The 9,172-nt window shown below is 40.0% G+C and overlaps 1 protein-coding gene across 3 annotated transcripts in view; it reads left to right on the top strand.

Annotated features, from left to right (window-relative positions):
* KLHL13 (kelch like family member 13) overlaps positions 1-9,172 on the top strand; it is a 168,452-nt gene that overhangs the window by 1,205 nt on the left and 158,075 nt on the right. The window lies entirely within an intron of this gene.

Genomic DNA, 9,172 nt, shown 5'->3' with positions numbered 1-9,172 from the left:
TGGGATAAAGTCACTCAAGTTAGCATAGGCTGATTACTAAGCACATTGAATGGGAACAACAAGAACATGGTAAGAAAAGTATGGATAAATACAGTAGATTTTCTTTCCTTCCTTCTCTTGAGTTGTTCCCTTCTCTTGAGTTGTCTAATTTATGTTTGTGGTGATGGAATAGTTCTATATCTTGATGTAGAGGTGGTTACACTGAATCTGGAGTTTAAAACTGTCTCTGTTGGGAGGGCCCCTGCCTTTGTTTTTGTTGTTTCTTTTAAAGAAGCCACAATTTCTTGCTTCAGATCTCATATCTGTATATACCCTCAAGAAGCAGAATTTAAAAACCATGTCAAAGAGACGACTTTTCTGTGGATTGGGGATTAGTGCGCTGAAGCTGATTTCACACAGCTCTAGCAATATCGCCTTCTCCCCATACAGTTGCCCTGTTAGCTCCCATACTGAGGTTCTTTTACTCAATTCCATGCGCTAATTAGTGCGTGAAGAAAATTGAATGAAGAAGCTGAAAGTGGAGGCAGATACAGTAAACTAGCACATGCTGACCTCGGCGGCTGTGTTCTTGGAAATGGGCTATATCCAGTGTTCAAGTTTGAAAACTGAGAAAAATGAAATAATCCATTAAGCAGTTATGACATCATTTTACATTTAAAAATACTAGCTCCCTTATCTGCAAGTTTTTATTAATATCCTTATACTTAACAGTGATAGAATTGTTTGCTTGATGCGTGGCCAGGTGTTGCCATTGACATACTGTGTATTAATTGGCAATCATCTCAGAAGAAACCAAGTTGTGGATAAAGATGATGACTAAATTTCACTGTCCTGGGAGCACTTTTTTGGCAGTGAGACAAAGCATGTAGCTTCTGTTGCAACATCAAATGATGTGTTTTTAAAATAGATAAATAAGAGCCTTAAATTCCCAAGGCTTTTAATCTGCGATTTTTATAAGCACACTTTAAAAAAGGGTGGTATGACAGTATCGAGTTTAAGGTGATGTTCTGAGGAAAGTGGTTTTCTCAAGAATATTAAAGTCTGTTGATCGTCAGTTTAGTTCTATGGCTTACAGGTGATCTGTAGTTTCCCTCATTCATTTGGTAAATTTCTGACTTCACTGTAGTCCTTTTAAAAAATGGGATATAGTAGGGAAAGGGGATTTATACCAATAGGCCCACCCTTCTAAATCTGTAATTTTCTTGCCAACCCTTTCTGGAAAGATATACAAACTTGCCAACTGTTTCAAAGAAAAGAGTTTAGGTTACTATGCCATTTTTTCCTTGGTAATTGTTACTGACACCAAGTCTAAGGTAACATTGCCCTAGTATGAGCTACTTATGTTTGCCAGAAAATAAGATAAAGGTGGATATGAGTTTGTCTTAAGCATTTTGCTCTGAATCTTAGAAGGTTACTCAAAATGTACTTGATAATCCACCTAGTACACCTAGAAGTTATCAAACTGGATATTTCTGATGTTAGTAAACATAACTGCAGTTTGCTGTCGAATTCTCTTCTTTTGCATTTCTTTACATTTTAAATTACTTTTCTTCATGTAATTTGACTTACGTTAGTGGAGTGAGACTAACCAGTTTTCAAATTGTTTGATTTTACTGATGTTTAACAAACTACTACAACCTCCTCAAAGTATTTTTTCTTAAATTCATTGGTTGAGTGATGTATTTTTATTGCCATGAACTAGCACAACAATTTGTCAGGTGTCACCAGATTTCAGAAAATGTAGAAAGAATTTTGAAAAATGAACAGCTGTAGAGAAACATCTCAAAATTAGAAAAACAAGGCTTTCTCAAGTTACTGACATTCATAGCAATCAGCCTTTAAATATATTCTTCATTCATTTAGTAATTTATTTTACGATATCTGTTGAGCACCTTCTATTTGCCAGGCCCTGGGTTACGCACAATGATAAACCTTAAGAGGCATGATCCTTGTTCTTCTAGAGTCTCACAGAGGTTATATTCCACCAAAGGATATAGACAATAAACAAGGAAACAAATGAAGAAGATCCTTATAGATGGTGGTGACAACAATGATGGAAATACTGTGAGATGGAGAACTGGGACCGGCCTATTTAGTGAGGGTGCTCTGGAAAGGCCTCCCAGCAAAGGTGACCTTTGAACAGAGACATGAAAGAAGAGAGATTGAGCTTAACTTGTCAGTTTACCTTGTCAAGAGCCGAGAGAAGAGTCAAGGCCTTGAGGCAGAAAAACAAACTTGAGATGTTTGAGGAACGGAAAACAAGCCAGCGTGGATGGAGCCTAGTGAGCAATGTGGGGGAGTGGTTAAAGGAGTTAAGGAGCCTGGAAAGAGGCAGATAATAGGTGATGCAGGGCCTGGAGATTCTGAGAAATAATTTGAGTTTGGTTCTCAGAACAGCGGGAATCCATTGAAGAGTCTTTGTTACCTACTTCTCTGTGGAAGGTCAATGACTGAAAAAAATATTAGTGGGCGTAAAGAGAATTTGTTTTGCAGAGGACAAATAGAATACCTCGCTACTGAGTTGTTTACATTAAGACCTGAGAATGAAAATCTTTGATATGTATGCTGAATAAATATGTAATTCACTTCTTCCACTCTGCTTAGATAAGGGGTTAGGGGAGTGGGAACTCTGAGGTATGTTAAAAAGCAGTTGAGTTTCCACTGTCACATTGTCACCTGTGCCCTGAGGTAAGTTGTCACCAGCCTCATTAAAGATCAGATCATCGTTCAACTTAAGAATTTGTTTTTCAAAGAATGATGTTTTACTTTCTCATAGAAATGTACTTTGGAAGGTTGGAAATCTCATTTGCGTATGAAGGAATAACTTAGGTTTTAGAAACGGCCTTTGGGATTTTAAGAGGAGTTGGGGGACTTCCCTGGTAGCGCAGTGGTTAAGAATCCTCCTGCCAATGCCAGGGACATGGGTTCGAGCCCTGGTCCGGGAAGATCCCACATGCCGCAGAGCAACTAAGCCCGCACACCACAACTACTGAGCCTGCACTCTAGAGCCCTCAAGCCACAACTACCGAAGCCTGTGTGCCACAACTACCGAAGCCTGTGCGCCTAGAGCCCGTGCCCCGCAACAAGAGAAGCCACCGCAATGAGAAGCCCGCGCACCGCAATCAAGAGTAGCCCTGGCTCGCCGCAACTAGCGAAAGACCGCGCACAGCGATGAAGACCCAACGCAGCCAAAAATAAATAAATAAATTGAAAAATTGAAAAAAAAGAAAAAGAGGAGTTGGTCATTCCCTTCTCCAGCATTTTCAAATTTCCATACCTTTAGTTTTTGAGAGATTAGAGTTTTCTCTATTCCTTGAGGATTAAATGAATTTAGACTTGGCATTTATTTTGTTGCCCTGAGCCCTTGCTTGAAAGCAATCCAGCTTTGAGGTCTAATTGGCCCCAAATAGGAATGCAGATAGTCATTGACATTCCATAGGGATAAATCCTAATATTGTGAGGCAGAAACCTGCAAAATAACTTTCAGGGACTCCTGCAGGGTCTAATCCCAGCTCCTCAACACTCAAGGGTTCTCCATGATGTGACCCAGGCCTACTACCCCACTTGTCCTTATTATTCTCTTACACAAATCCTCTGTTGGTTTAAATGGATTTTTACCTAGTTTGGAACTTTTGTGCTTAGCATTATTCTTGGCATAGAGTAGGCGCACAGTAACGGTGTTTTGAATGGATGCCATGCCATCATCTGTTTCAAAAGCCCTCCCTTTTTCTTTTTGTCCTTGCAAATCCCAGTACTAGTCAAGGAACAGTTCCAATCTTATGTCCTGTTACACCGCCCCCCACTGACCTGATCTCCTCCTCTGGATATGAACAGCAGTCACACAAACTTGCCATGCATGTCATAATTGTGTTTATTTGATGCCGGGCCATTTCCCCACCAGTCTCTGGCTGCATGAAGGCAACCTGGACCTTGTCTGGTTCGCTCGTCGTTGTCTCCTAAACACCTGGCACATGGTATGTCCTCTATAAATAGTTGTTGAATAACGAATACATGCTGCCTTGTGCTGTTTCCCCTATTGTTTTGGGTACTTAAATTGTTTAGTACTGTTTTACTTTTCACATGCTTGTCTGGTGTCATCAAGCAGTTTCTGAGAGAAGTCATAGAGCATAGTTGTTAAGAGCACAATAGTGGAGCTAGGCTGCCTGGGTTGCAGTTCAGGCCAGGAGACTTACTAGCTGGGGTGCACTGGGTGAGTTAGTTAATCTCTCTGTACCTCATAGTTTTCATCTGTAGAATAGGAATAAGAGAACTTCGATCTTAGAGTACTTGGAAGGACTGAATGAGTTAGGTACATCTAAAATGTGTTGTTTGCAATTTTTACTTTAAAAATGTGTGATAGGGGCTTCCCTGGTGGCGCAGTGGTTGAGAGTCCGCCTGCCGATGCAGGGGACGCGGGTTCGTGCCCCGGTCCGGGAACATCCCCCATGCCGCGGAGCGGCTGGGCCCGTGAGCCATGGCCGCTGAGCCTGTGCGTCCGGAGCCTGTGCTCCGCAACGGGAGAGACCACAACAGTGAGAGGCCCGCGTACTGCAAAAATAAATAAATAAATTTTAAAAAAGGTGTGATAAAACTTTTATTTGGTAAGTTAGGTGCCAAAACTCAGATGCTGACAAAATTTGACTTGAACGGATACAAATGTAGTTTATAGCCTTTATTCTACTTAATGTTAATATTTATTTGGTTTTGTTGTAAAATTAGAAATGTGTTTATGGGGCAGTGCCTCAGGCCGTACTGGGGTATTACATAACGTATATATAGTACATGCAGGTTACTGCCTACCTAAAAGTCTGGACGTTTTTGGATTTGGAAACATGTCTGGCACCAAGGTTTTCAGATAAGGGATTGTATACCTTACATAAAAGTGCTTAAATCAGGGCCTTGCACATAGTAAGTTGTTGCTGTTGGTAGTGATTAGGGAGGTAAATATGCTATATTATCCTTCCCAATACCCCGCTTGTAATGGTTACCATGTAAATACATGCTGATTTATTCATACAACAACTCTGGATGGAGGGCCGGCCACATGAGCCTCATTTTATCATAGGAAAACAGATACGGCCGGGTCACATGATTGAAATGAGCTGAGACCCCAGTCTTTCAATACTCTTTCATCTAGGACCAGTAAAAGTATTGATTTTTTGTTTTTCTTCTGTTATTTAAAACAAAGCATGCTTTTTTTTAGGGCAAGTCGTTTTTGGGGAGGGGCTCGCGGAGAGGATGCAGTTAAGAATTTAATATGATTAGACACTTATTCTTGGCAGTTGTTAAACATTTCTTGAACTCCTCATGTATATAGAAATCTGTATTAAAAGCCAGAGAAAGGTATAAAACAAATGAGGCATGGTTCCTGGACTTCAGTAGTTTCAGCATCATGCATTGGGTACACAGGAACACGGGTATCCATTACAATTCCTTATTTTCCTCTGTAAGTTTGAAATCATTAATATTAAAAACGTACAAAGGAAAGCACAAGAGTCAGTTGAAAACTCGTCTTAGTGTTCGCTAACTGGAATTGGTTTTTAATCACCCTAACCACCCCTACCCCCTGCAACCTTATCTCTGTATGACATCCTGGCAGCCTTTTCCTTCCAACTAAACTAAGGAAAGTATGGTTTTTATTGTTCTCCCTTATCAATATTTGTAAATCATAATTGGTATATTTTCTTTGTCCTTGTTCTTTTGTGGTTTTCTTTTGTAATTATGTGTCTCAAAAGGTTTTTCTGGAATGTTCTTGGAGTTGAAAACTAGTCCTTGAAGCCATTCTGCCAATTCATTCCACAAATACTTATGAAGTACCTATTATATTCCTGGCATTGCACTAGTTCAAACAAATAGAATCTCTGTCCAGCGCTCTTTCTCTCAAACTGGAGCACACTGGGTATACTGGATTAGCAGGATGGTGACATGATAATGTGTACTAAGAGTTACAAAATAAAGCAGCTTGTGTTTTCTTGAAGCATTTATTTTACACAAACATTGAGAAGAACATTCGGTGGTAGCTAATTTTAAATAATTAACAATATTTAAATTCAAATACATTGTGCTTCACAATGCAGTATTCATAATGAAAATTTGAGGTAAAACCCAGTACTTCAGAGAAAGTCTGCCTGCAAGGGCAGCTGTGGTAACCCTGGGGTGATGCTTTGAAAAACACTGAGGCCACGCTGTGTTGTTTGAGTCTGTTCCTTTAGTCAAATACTCATATATTTTCATAGCCTTAAAACCCCTAATGGCCTGCAGCAAAGGCAGTAGACATCCATCTTTTCCCCCTATGTTGCATAATTTCTTTTAGTTCAAGAGAGCGCTCTGGTTGTTTGATAGTGATCTGAATCTTAAAATGTGTTGTGTGCTAGCTGTGGTCTTCATGTTGCGGGGTGGTAGCTAAGACTGACCGTGAAGGGCCTGCCAAGGGACTGCTGTCTTCAGAAGAGAGGTTGTTAGAACATAATGACCATGAACTTAAAGCAGCACAATTGATGGGGTCAAAGCTTTGCCGCATTCTACGCACACTTGCTTGTGTCACTGACTGAAGTTAACTTTTGCTAACTTTGAATCTCCTTTCGTTTATAATGCATTCACTATACAAACTGCTTTGTCAGTTGCTGGCTACTGAAATATTTAATAGTAGAGGAAAGTTATCAAGCCTCATGTGCTCAGAGGTTGATAAAAGCTTTCTAGAGTTTGAGGTGGTTTTGAAAATGGGCAAGCAACACGCCAGAGGTATGCCTGTTGCAAAGCAGTGGATTGCTTTCCTCCAAATGAGAAAGATGAAGAGAAAGGCAAGTGAAGAAAGGGGTGAAAGTAAATGGAGTAAGTCAAACACGAACTCTTTCAATTATTGCTTTTTATTATTGCTGTCCCACTTTTGTTATTGCTGTCCCACTCCAGACACAGTTCCCAGGGCCTGACCTTGTTGTAACATTTTACTGCCCAAAGATCATAGGGAAATGGGTATAGAGGGGTGATTAAGGAATGGTTTTTATAATCCATGTGTGACGTGCTTTTATAGTCTATTCAGTAAAAAGGGATAAGAGGGTTGTAGAGTTTTGCTTCGTGGTCCCACTTATTTCTAAAGAATGCTTCATTTCAACAAAGTTTTCTGTTCCACTCTTGCATGTTTCTCGGTGCGAACGCTGTATAGAGTTCAGTGGCTAAGATCTTCGGCCCTGGAATCTCAGGCTGGGGTTCAAATCCCAACTCTGCCTCTTGTTGGCAGTGTAATTTTGGGCAACTCCCTTCACCTCTCTGAGCCTCGTTGCCCCCTCTGTAAACAACCTCGTCTGTTGGTGTTAAGGATTAAATGAAATAACGCATATAGAGTGCTAAGCACAGTTCAAGCCACATAGTAGGTATAGTTATTATTGACTCTTTTAGTAGATTTATGGCCTAGCTGGTTAAAACTTTCGGAGCTTTGCCATTTATATATGAACCAGAAATCTTAGGGAAAATTGCATCTTTCCTTTATACTGCCTTAATCCCAGCTGGGATGCTATTTTCTGAACGTGTACCTTTTAAATGGTGAGTAGACCATTTAGAAGTAGCACTAGTTTTCTGGCAGACAAGAAAGTTTGTGGTAAATGCTTGGCTTATTACTTATTCAAAGATAGAATTACATTGAATGTGAGGAAAATGTCAAGTTTTAAATATGATTGACCCAGTATATACTTAAATACAATACTGTTTAGCTTAATAGGATTTAAATTTTAATCTCCATTTTGAAGGGAAAGGGAGATGTAGGAAAATGTGCACAGCAAACAGTGTTGTCTTTTAAACATGAAAACCTCTGGTGTTCTGCTACTTCAAGACGTAATACATTTTCCTGATTTATCTCTATTACAGATTTCAAGCCCTCAAAGTGGAAAATATTGGAAGACTCGTAGTAGTCAAGCCGCTTAGAGATGATAAAAATTCAAGAGCAGTTTTGATAAATGAATGTCTAAGTCTAAATAGATTACTGAGAGCTGCTGTAGTTGCAGAGCTGCTCTAACCTTTTGAGTCGGAAGCATACGAAGGTAGCATGTCTGCTTTTCCACCTTCCAGTGTTCTCCTTTGGTTGCCGTGTCAGACACGTGATGAGACAGATACCCCGTGGGTGGTGGACTTGGATTTGGAATGCCATAGGTGCACAGAAGGGAAAGAACCAGGCAGCTCATTGCTGTCTATTCACAGGGTTTTGTGATGATTATTACGATCATGTATGTTCAAGTACTGAAAAGATTAGACTTACTCTACCCTCAAGAAATGAGCTCAATATGAAAGATAATGCCCTTTATTTAGAGCATCTTGCTTTTGAAGAATGGTTAATTATCCTCCCAGTGGCAGAAGCACAGTGAGGTTAAGTGGCTTGCAGAAGGTCGCATCGTCTGAGGTGGATCTAGGAGCAGAATGTAGGGCCCTTGGTTCTAACCTAGTGCTTTTCCACTAATGATATAGAAGACTAAGGATCCTTTCGTATCTCTAGTCTTTCAGTTGATGGGATGAACCAAAACTTCAGCAGTGGAGATGCCAACCATTATTCTAGGTCTGCATATGTACTTGCACAATTTGACATTTATCAAAATGAGTTTTGGATTTATTACGGAATTTTCTAAGTGCTTTTGGCATCATATAGCTGTGGTGTTTAAACATTGAGGAAGCATCTATGGACTAATTGTATGTAAAGCATTTGGTTAGGAGGGAGAAAAGGTATTCACTGCCCTGAAATAATCCTACAGTCTAGCATAGGCAACAGAGAACATGAAGCAACTTGCTATCAGCCGATGCTAATACTAATACCAAGCACCATTGTAAGGGCTGTATATGCATTAACACATTTAAACCGCATAACAGTGCTGTGAGGGAGGGGCCATTGTTATCCCCATTTTACAGATGAGAAAACTGAGGCATAGAGAAGTTAGATAACAACCCCAAGGTTACACACCTAATAAGTAGAAGACCTAGCATCCATGCAGTCTAGTTGTAGAGTCTGTGCTTTTGAACCACAACCCTTCCTTTTATTCTGTCTCTCACAGGGGACATTATATAGGAGCACGATAGCTAACTAAGGCATGTTAGAAAACATTCTGGAGAAATGTAGGGGAACCATCAGAGCAGGGTGTTAAAGTTGGCAAGGTATTGTTTTTTTTTTGGCAAGGTATTTTTTTTTTTTTTT

This window comes from Neophocaena asiaeorientalis, unplaced genomic scaffold (assembly GCF_003031525.2).
Source record: "Neophocaena asiaeorientalis asiaeorientalis breed wild unplaced genomic scaffold, Neophocaena_asiaeorientalis_V1.1 scaffold503, whole genome shotgun sequence".
NCBI lineage: Eukaryota > Metazoa > Chordata > Mammalia > Artiodactyla > Phocoenidae > Neophocaena > Neophocaena asiaeorientalis.
This window is presented reverse-complemented; position numbering and strand designations above follow the sequence as displayed.